We start from the raw sequence: 10,019 nt of genomic DNA, 5'->3' as shown, positions 1-10,019 counted from the left end.
CTAAAATGGCGACGGCAGCAGAAGCAGTGCCGCAAAAAAGTCAATGCCAGGGCACTCAAAGACCCAACTAATAGAGCTCTATACAGCCAGCGCCTCACAACTAACCTGGCGTGCCTTGATGACCCCGAGGTTTGGTCTGTCCTCCAGGCCTCCATAACCAGTGCCTGCGAAGAGACACTCGGTCACTCAACCAGGAAACACCAGGACTGGTTTGATGAGAATGATCAGGAGATCCAAGAGCTAATAGATCGCATGCGCAGGACATTTCTGAGCCTAAAACAACAACCCAACTCGGGAGCAGGCAGGCAGCATTACAGACGGCTTAAGGCTGAGGTCCAATAAAAAACCAGGGACCTAAAGAACAGATGGTGGACGGAGAAAGCACAGGAGATACAGCAGCTGCCCGACAGCCATGATGTGCGAGGATTCTTCACACAGTCAAGGACACCTACGGCCCAAACATCCAAAGCCCTACCCTACTGCTGGTCAAGAACAGGGAGACACTCATCAAGGACACCGAGGCAGCCAGGACCCGCTGGAAGGAGCACTTCAAAGATCTTCTCAAATCGAGACTCTGCCTTTGAGTCGAGTGTCCTCGACTCCATCCCGCAGCATGCTACCTGCCACCACCTCAGTAAGACCCCAGCCCTGCATGAGGTAGAAAAAGCCATAAGTCAGCTTAAGAACAACAAGGCTACAGGAGTGGATGGTTATCCCCGCTGAGGCACTGAAGTATGACGGAGAGGCACTATTGGCATGAATACATGACCTCATCTCTCTCATCTGGAGGGAGGAGAGCATGCCGGGAGATCTCAGAGATGCAGTGATTATGGCCATCTTTAAAAAAGGGGACAAGTCCGACTGCAGCAACTGCAGACGAATCTCCCTGTTATCAGCCACTGGGAAAGTCATCGCTAGAATCCTCCTCAACCGTCTTCTCCCTGTGATTGAGGAGCTAATCCCGGAGTCAAAGTGCAGCTTTCATCCCCTACGGGGTACAATGGACATGATTTTTACAGCACGACAGCTGCAAGAAAAATGTAGGGAACAGCACCAACCCTTGTACATGGCCTTCTTTGGCCTTACAAAGGTCTTTGACGCTGTCAACCACGAGGGTCTGGAGCGTCCTCCTCCATTTCGGCTGCCCCCAAAAGTTCATCACCATCCTCTGCCTGCTCCACGACGACATGCAGGCCGTGATCCTTACCAACGGATCCATTACAGACCTAATCCAGTTGAGTGCATTTGCGCACCTCTCCCCGCCCCCCCCGGAGTAGGCTGATCGCTAAACTCCTCTTCCTCTTCTTCCTCATCCCCCACATGATGGCCTGACATGGAGGGTTGATGTGAGGGATACGGCACCTGAGAGTGGTCATCTGGAAGTAGAAAACAACAGACGAGTGGTTAGCAGCAGGGGAGGGGGCAGGAACGTCACACAGCACAGTCTCATTTGAAGGACCGCCGCTACTGCATCTAGTCCAGAGACACTGCATCACATTGCCCCAACCTTAGTCCACAGTCACTGCATCACATTGCTCCAATCCTAGTCCACAGACACTGTAGGACATTGCCCCAACCCAGCCCAGGGAGTGTGCAGGACTTCCCCTCAGTATCCAAGCGGGGGTCAGCACCCCCAAGCGCAGTGGCCTGACCTAAGATGCCAATGAGACCTGCCCCTCACTCCTCCAGGTTGGTGAATGGCAGGGTCTGAGGCGGACTGCCGTCTGTCCACTGCTGCTCCTAGCGATTGTGTGACTCCTTTGCCTGCAAAGATGAAAATGGGAATGCTTGCAAGAGGGTCCATCTGCTCTTGTGGCACACACAGATAGCCACCAAAGCACTTATACCATACTGTGTAAATGTAATGCAGTCCTCTGTTTAATGGCCTTGGAAGTTGCACGTGGTTCATCAGGAGGACATCGAAGTGCGGAAACATCTTCTGAGATTTCAGAAAGCAAACTTAATAATGTGTAAAGATCATTCATGGCAAATAAGAGGCCAAACTAAAAAATCCCCATTGGTACCTGGGAGGACCTGGCCCAAGACCGCCCTAAGTGGAGGAAGAGCATCCGGGAGGGCGCTGAGCACCTTGAGTCTCGTCGTCAAGCGCATGCAGAAAACAAGCGCAGGCAGCAGAAGGAGCGTGCGGCAAACCAGACTCCCCACCCACCCTTTCCTTCAACCAGTCTGCCCCACCTGTGACAGAGACTATAGTCCCATATTGGACTATAAAATCACCTGAGAACTCACTTTTAGAGTGGAAGCAAGTCTTCCTCAATTTCGAGGGACTGCCTATGATGATGAGTGTGTCAGATTTATAATTTAAGTAATGAAGGAGTGCAACAATAAAAATTGTACTCACCCTAACGTCCCTTGAAAGATCATTGAATTTCTTTTGGCCCTGTATTGCATTCCTTGCAACAGTGTCGCAAGCAGACAGCTTCTCTGCAATTTTCCTCCAGATTACGTTAAAAATTGATGGGAGGTGTCTAGATCCACCCCTCCTGTGCAATTCAGGCCACCTCCGCTCCATAGCCCCGACATTTGCCTCCTGTGTAAATCGTCTCGCATCATCAAAATCCAAAAGTAAAATGACTGATTCAGCCCCGGGTGTACTGCGCATGTGCGCGGTCACTCCCTGCATTACCGTTTGCGATCGGACAGCAGACCAGAAGTGCGCGAAGAAAAAAAAATGTTCGCATGTGCAGAAGGGCCAATTTTTTCGGGGCCGGGAGTTTGGCTCCGACGCACAAAATCTATTGTGCAATGCCAGAGTTAGCGCTAACGCTCATCGGCAACTTTCATTTGGCAAACTTTGCGTGCTCTGGTGCTAATGCTAACCTGGTGCTAAAATAAAATTTCACTGCGATTTGTGACTGCAAACGGGTGAAATCCCAAAAACCCGAAAATCCAGCCCAAAATGCTGGAAATATTCAGTTGGTCAGGCAACATGCCGACTTGAGACGTGAACTCAATGGATGTTGTTTGACCTGCTGAGTATTCGCAGCATGTTCTATCTTCTCAAAGATGTTCACTTACTATCTGAGCCCTTGCCAGCATCCAGCAGCATTCCCTATACACTGAAAAAACTTTTCACATCCATTGCCGCAAGCCACCACTTCAATAAAATTTAAAAAACGTAGTCCAAACCCTTCCATTCAAACACCTGATTGATGTGTGTGTCCCTTTAACAGCTGCAGATATGGCCCGTCAGCCTGCTTGCACTGTTAACCTGCCGTGCTAAGGACCCAGCGCTGATTTGAGTGCTAGGATCGACGTTAAGTTGATGTTGTATGCCGACTGACATGACCAAATTGCCATTTTCTTTCAGGTCACTGCTGGTTACTGGCAGCACAAAGCGGCGACCAATATGGCGGCTGGCGCAAGAGCAGTGGCCGCCATTTTTTCACGCATCCCAGGCACTACCAGGTGGCGGTAAGGACATCAATTTCTCGCCCCTAGACTCCTCAACTAGCAAAAATTGTTTCTCTCTATCTACCCTATCAGTTCCCTTTAATACCTTGAAAACTTTGATCGAATGCCCCCTTAACCTTCTAAATTCCAGGGAATACAACCCGAGTTTGTGTAATCTCTCCTTGTAATTTAACCCATGGAGTGCGGTATAATTCTGGTAAATCTACGCTGCAACTCACTCCCTCCAAGGCCTATTTATTCTTCCTAAGGTGTGATACTTAGAACTGCTACAGTACTCCAGGTGTGGTCTAACCAGGGCTTTGTATAGCTGCAGCATAACTTCTATCCCCTTGTATTCTAGTCCTCTTGATATAAAGGCCAGCATTCCATTGGCCTTTTTGATTATTTTCTGTACCTGTCCGTGCCATTTTAATGATCTATGTACCTGGACCCCCAAGTCTCTTTGGAACTCAACTGTTTTTAGCTTTTAACCATTTAGAAAGTACTCTGTTCTATCCTTTTAGGTCCAAAGTGGATGACCTCACATTTGGCTACACTGAAATCCATTTGCCACAATTTTGCCCATTTACTTAATCTATTAACATCTCTTTGTAATTTTATGCTTCCACTTACTCTGCCAACAATGCCACGTACATTTGTGTCAATGGCAAACTTGGATATGTGGCTTTCTATGCCACAACTTGTTAATAAATACAGTGAATAGTCGAGGCCCCAACACAGGTCCCTACGGGACACCACGAGTCACATCCTGCTAATTCGAGTACCTGCCCATTATCCTTACTCTCTGTACCTGCCACTCAGCCCATTTCCTAACCAGGTCAATAATTTGCCTTCAATTCCATGAGCTTCAACTTTAGATAACAGTCTCTTATAAGACTTTATCAAATGCCTTCTGGAACTCCATATAAATAACATCCATAGACATTCCCCTGTCCACCACTTTAGTCACCTCTTCAAAAAATTCAATCAGGTTCGTCAGGCATGACCTAGCTTTCACAAATCCATGCTGGCTCTCTCTGATCTGGTGAAGATTTTCAAAGTGTTTAGTCACCCTATCCTTAATTATAGACTCGAGTAATTTCCCAATAACAGATGTTAGGTTAACTGGTCTATAATTCCATGGGTTCCCTCTCTCACCTTTCTTAAATAGCACATGCACAATTTTCCAATCTAAAGAAACGGTTTGCGAATCGAGAGAACTTTGGAAGATTATAGTTAGGGCAGCTGTAATGTTCCCACCTAGTTCCTTTAAAACCCTGGGAAGGAAACAATCTGTTTCTGGGGATTTGTCACTTTTTAATGCCATTATTTTCTTCATTACTTTTATTTTGTTTACGTTAATTTTGTAGATTCCCTGTTTTTGATCCAATAGTAGTTTCCTTGGGATGTCGGGGCGCTATCCTCTTCCTCTACTGTAAGTACTAATGGAAAGTCTTTATTCGACAATTCTGCCTTTTACTTAACTATCACAATTATCAGTTTTCAAGGGTCTGCCCTCTGTTTCCTAATGTAATTGTAAAAACATTTTGGCCCCAAAATTGCAACCCCGTCCGAAACAAGGCGCACGCACCCCGTTTCGAGTGTTTTTACTGCCGCAGTGGTTGAGGTGGCCTCTTGAGCGAAATTCCGTTCTTTGTTTTTTCAGGCGGACCGGAAGTCACCCATATTGGAAGTGAGGCGGTAAGTACACCCGAGGGACGGAAGTTGGGGAGGAGTGCAGTGACCGCCACAATGACGTCATCACAGCGCCGCGTCACCACAGCTCTCCCCTCACTTAAAGGGGAGAGCCTGCATGATGTTTAGACTTCGGTCCACTGGGCCACCAGGGAGGGTTTCGGCTGGGCCAGCAACAGGAGGTGCCAGGCTGTTTACTGGCGGCTCGGCCGAACCCGGGGGCATAATTGTCGGGCCGACATGGCTATTGGCTGCCCCCAAAAAAATACATGGCGGCAACGGCAGTGCGTCCTCCCCTTTAATGGGAGCCTCACCACCATTGCAGAAAGCCTCAGCCTCACTGGACCGCCATGATAAAGCTTGTTTTGGCACCACCTGGAGGGCCGAAGATTTTCATGGCAGAATTTCGCCATCGGAGGGGAACATGGGGGAACATTGGTGGTGCACATTGTGATGATGCACTTAGCACAGATCGGCAGCAGCGGAGCGGTGGTCGGGGGGAGGGGGGGGTGACGGGTAGCAGGGCACTGCCAGGATACCGCAGGAGCAAAATTTTGGTACTGGCGGCCATTACATGAAAAGTCGGTGGCCTTTGCACTCTGCAGTGTAGTAGCTGCTTTCCAGTGTTATCAGGCCTTCAGGAAAGGAGCAATTTCAGCCCCATTTGTTGATTTTGACATCCCTTGTAACTTTCTTTCCACGCTCCCTTTTTGTAGCTCGGACTATCTGTGTTGTGACCCTTTGCTCTTCTTTGTATCTTTCCCATTTGCCAGGATCTGTGCTATTTTTTGCATTTTTGTATGCTTTTTCTTTTAGTTTTATGTTGTCCCTTGACTCTTAACTGGGAATTAACTGTGCAGATAGCAGTTAATGATTATGATGTAATTGGCATTATGGAGACATGACTCCAGGATGACCAAGGCTGGGAACTCAACATCTAGGGGTATTCAACATTTAGGAAGGATAGACAGAAAAGAAAAGGAGGTGGGGTGGCGTTGCTGGTTAAAGAGGAAATTAATGCAATAGTAAGGAAGGACATTAACTTGGATGATGTGGAATCGGTATGGGTGGAGCTACGGAATACCAAAGGGCAGAAGACACTAGTGGGAGTTGTGTACAGACAATAGTAGTGAGATTGGGGACAGCATCAAAGAAATAAGGGATACGTGCAATAAAGGTACAGCAGTTGTCATGGGTGACTTTAATCTAAATATTGATTGGGCTAACCAAACTGGTAGCAATGCGGTGGAGGAGGATTTCTTGGAGTGTATTAGGGATGGTTTTCGAGACCAATATGTCGAGGAACCAACTAGAGAGCTGGCCATCCTGGACTGGGTGATCTGCAATGAGAAAGGACTAATTAGCAATCTTGTTGTATGAGGCCCCTTGGGGAAGAGTGACCATAATATGGTAGAATTCTTTATTAAGATGGAGAGTGGCACAGTTAATTCAGAAACTAGGGTCCTGAACTTAAGGAAAGGTAGCTTCGATGGTATGAGGCATGAATTGGCTAGAATTGACTGGCAAATGATACTTAGAGTTGACGGTAGATAGGCAATGGCAAACATTTAAAGATCACATGGATGAACTTCAGCAATTGTACATCCCTGTCTGGAGTAAAAATAAAACGGGGAAGGTGGCTCAACCGTGTCTAACAAGGGAAATTAAGGATAGTGTTAAATCCAAGGAAGAGACATATAAATTAGCCAGAAAAAGCAGCAAACCTGAGGACTGGGAGAAATTTAGAATTCAGCAGAGGAGGACAAAGGGTTTAATAAGGAGGGGGAAAATATAGTATGAGAGAAAGCTTGCTGGGAACATAAAAACTGACTGCAAAAGCTTCTATAGATATGTGAAGAGAAAAAGATTAGTGAGGACAAACGTAGGTCCCTTGCAGTCAGATTCAGGTGAATTTATAATGGAGAACAAAGAAATGGCAGACCAATTGAACAAATACTTTGGTTCTGTCATCACGAAGGAAGACACAAATAACCTTACGGAAGTACTAGGGGACCGAGGGTCTAGTGAGAAGGAGGAACTGAAGGATATCCTTATTAGGTGGGAAATTGTGTTAGGGAAATTGATGGGATTGAAGGCCGATAAATCCGCAGGGCCTGATAGTCTGTATCCCAGAGTACTTAAGGAGGTGGCGCTAGAAATAGTGGATGCATTGTGATCATTTTCCAACAGTTTATCGACTCTGGATCAGTTCCTATGGACTGGAGGGTAGCTAATGTAACACTACTTTTTAAAAAGGGAGGGAGAGAGAAAACGGGTAATTATAGACTGGTTAGCCGGACATCAGTCGTGGGGAAAATATTGGAATTAATTATTAAGGATGAAATAGCAGCGCATTTGGAAAGCAGTGACAGGATCGGTCCAAGTCAGTATGAAAGGAAAATCATGCTCGACAAATCTTCTGGAATTTTTTGAGGATGTAACTAATAGAGTGGACAAGGGAGAACCAGTGGATGTGGTGTATTTGGACTTTCAAAAGGCTTTTGACAAGGTCCCACACAAGAGATTGGTGTGCAAAATCAAAGCACTTGGTATTGGGGGTAATGTACTGACCGTGGATAGAGAACTGGTTGGCAGGCAGGAAACAGAGAGTCGGGATAAACGGGTCCGTTTCAAAATGGCAGACAGTGACTAGTGGAGTGCCGCAGGGGTCAGTGCTGGGACCCCAGCTCTTTATACAATATACATTAATGATTTAGATGATGGAATTGAGTAATATCTCCAAGTTTGCAGATGACACTAAACTGGATGGCGGTGTGAGCTGTGAGGAGGACGCTAAGAGGTTGCAGCGTGACTTGGACAGGTTAGGTGAGTGGGCAAATGCATGGCAGATGCAGTATAATGTGGATAAATGTGGAGTTTAGAAGTGTGAGAGGGGATCTCATAGAAACATATAAGATTCTGACGGGACTGGACAAGTTAGATGCGGGAAGAATATTCTCGATGTTGGGGAGTCCAGAACCAGGGGACACAGTCTTAGGATAAGGGGTAGGCCATTTAGGACTGAGATGAGGATAAACTTCTTCACGGGATCAAGGGGTATGGAGAGAAAGCAGGAAAGGGGTACTGAGGGAATGATCAGCCATGATCTTATTGAATGGTGGTGCAGGCTCGAAGGGCCGAATGGCCTAATCCTGCACCTATTTTCTATGTTTCTGTGTTTCAGTTGTCCATGGCTGTTTTCTTTTTTGCCAAGTAGAGCTCTTGCCCCTCAGGGGTATAAACTGGTTCTGTATCACATTATCTATTTTTTTTAAACATTTCCCACTGATCTTTTGTCATTTTACCCATTAATAGATTTGCTCAGTTTACTGTGGACAGTTTCTGTCTCATCACATTGAATTCAGCCTTACCTAATTCTAGAATCTTAGAAGCTGTTTTGTGTTTCTCCTTTCAAACACTGTTGAACTTGATCATATTTAGATAAATATTCACAGACCATTATGGAGTTAACTACATCTGACTTATTACTCATTACTAAATCTAATATGGCCTGCCCCCGTGTTGGTTCGATGGTTGTTTCAGAGAACTATCCTGAAGAACACATTGAAGAAATTCACTACCTTTCTGACAGGTTTTAGTCTGCTTATCCCAATCTATATGAAAGTTAAACCTTTACTACATGGTTGTCCAATCTCTGCATTTATACATTCTACCACTTCACAGCTGCTACCTGGGGGCCTAGACACAATTCCCACTACAGTTTTAAATCATTTTCTATTTCTTAATTCTATCCATAAAGTCTGCACTGCTTGCTTACCTCTCATTATATCCCCTCTTATCATTGATGTAATTTCATCCTGAGGCTAATCCTCCCCCTCTACCATTCTCCTATCTTTCCTGTGGACCTTATAACATTTAGATCCCAGTCCTGACCGTTTTGTAGCCATGTCTCAGTTACAACCATTATGTCAGGCTCCAAGTAGAATTTGCACCTGCAATTAATTCAATTTATTCCTTATACTCTGTGCGTTTGTATAGAGAATTCTTATTTGGGCCGCACACCCTAACCTGTTCTTCTACTTCAATGTGCTACTCACACATTTCTTATTTCTCTCTCCTGGTTTAATAACTTTACATTTTAAGTTTTCCCTTTACAATCCAAGGGGAGGGCTTTGTAGCGCATCAGCACTACGCAGAGCACTTGTGTTGTGCTGGCCTCAGCACTGCGCTATTGCCCCAGGAGCACCCCTCAAAGGAAGTGGAGCGCTGGAGACAGCACTCTGCTTCCTTCGAGGGGTGGAAGGCCCAATTCCGTGTCGGTGGCGGGACTTCCGGGCCGGGTGATAAACATCCCGGACCCGGAAGGTTACTGCCCCTAATTGGGGTGCAGGGCAATTTCGCCCCATCGATGTCTTCATACAGGAAGCATTGAGAGTTAGCATGCAGGTACAGCAAGCAATTAGAAAGGCAAATGGCATGTTGGCCTTTATTGCAAGGGTGTTGGAATACAAAAATAAGGAAGTCTTGCTACAATTGTACAGGACTTTGGTGAGATCTCACCTAGAGTACTGTGCACAGTTTTGTTCTTATGAGAAAGGACATACATGCCTTAAAGGCAGTGCAACAAAGGTTCACTAGATTGATCCCTGGGTTAAGAGGGTTGTCTCATGAGGTGAGATTGAGTAGATTGGGCCTATACTCTCTGGAGTTTATAAGACTGAGAGGTGATCTCATTGAAATATATATGATTCTGAGGGGGATTGACAGGGTAGATGCTGAGAGGTTGTTTCCCCTGGCTTGAGATTCTAGAACAAGGGGGCAGAGTCTCAACATAAGGGATCGACCATTCAAGGCTGAGATGAGGAAGAATTTCTTCACTCAGACAGTTGTGAATCTTTGGAAATCTCTGCCCTGGAGGGCTGTGGTGCTGAGACGTTGAGTTTATTCAA

Source organism: Pristiophorus japonicus, chromosome 5, assembly GCF_044704955.1.
Source record: "Pristiophorus japonicus isolate sPriJap1 chromosome 5, sPriJap1.hap1, whole genome shotgun sequence".
Taxonomy (NCBI): domain Eukaryota; kingdom Metazoa; phylum Chordata; class Chondrichthyes; family Pristiophoridae; genus Pristiophorus; species Pristiophorus japonicus.
This window is presented reverse-complemented; position numbering follows the sequence as displayed.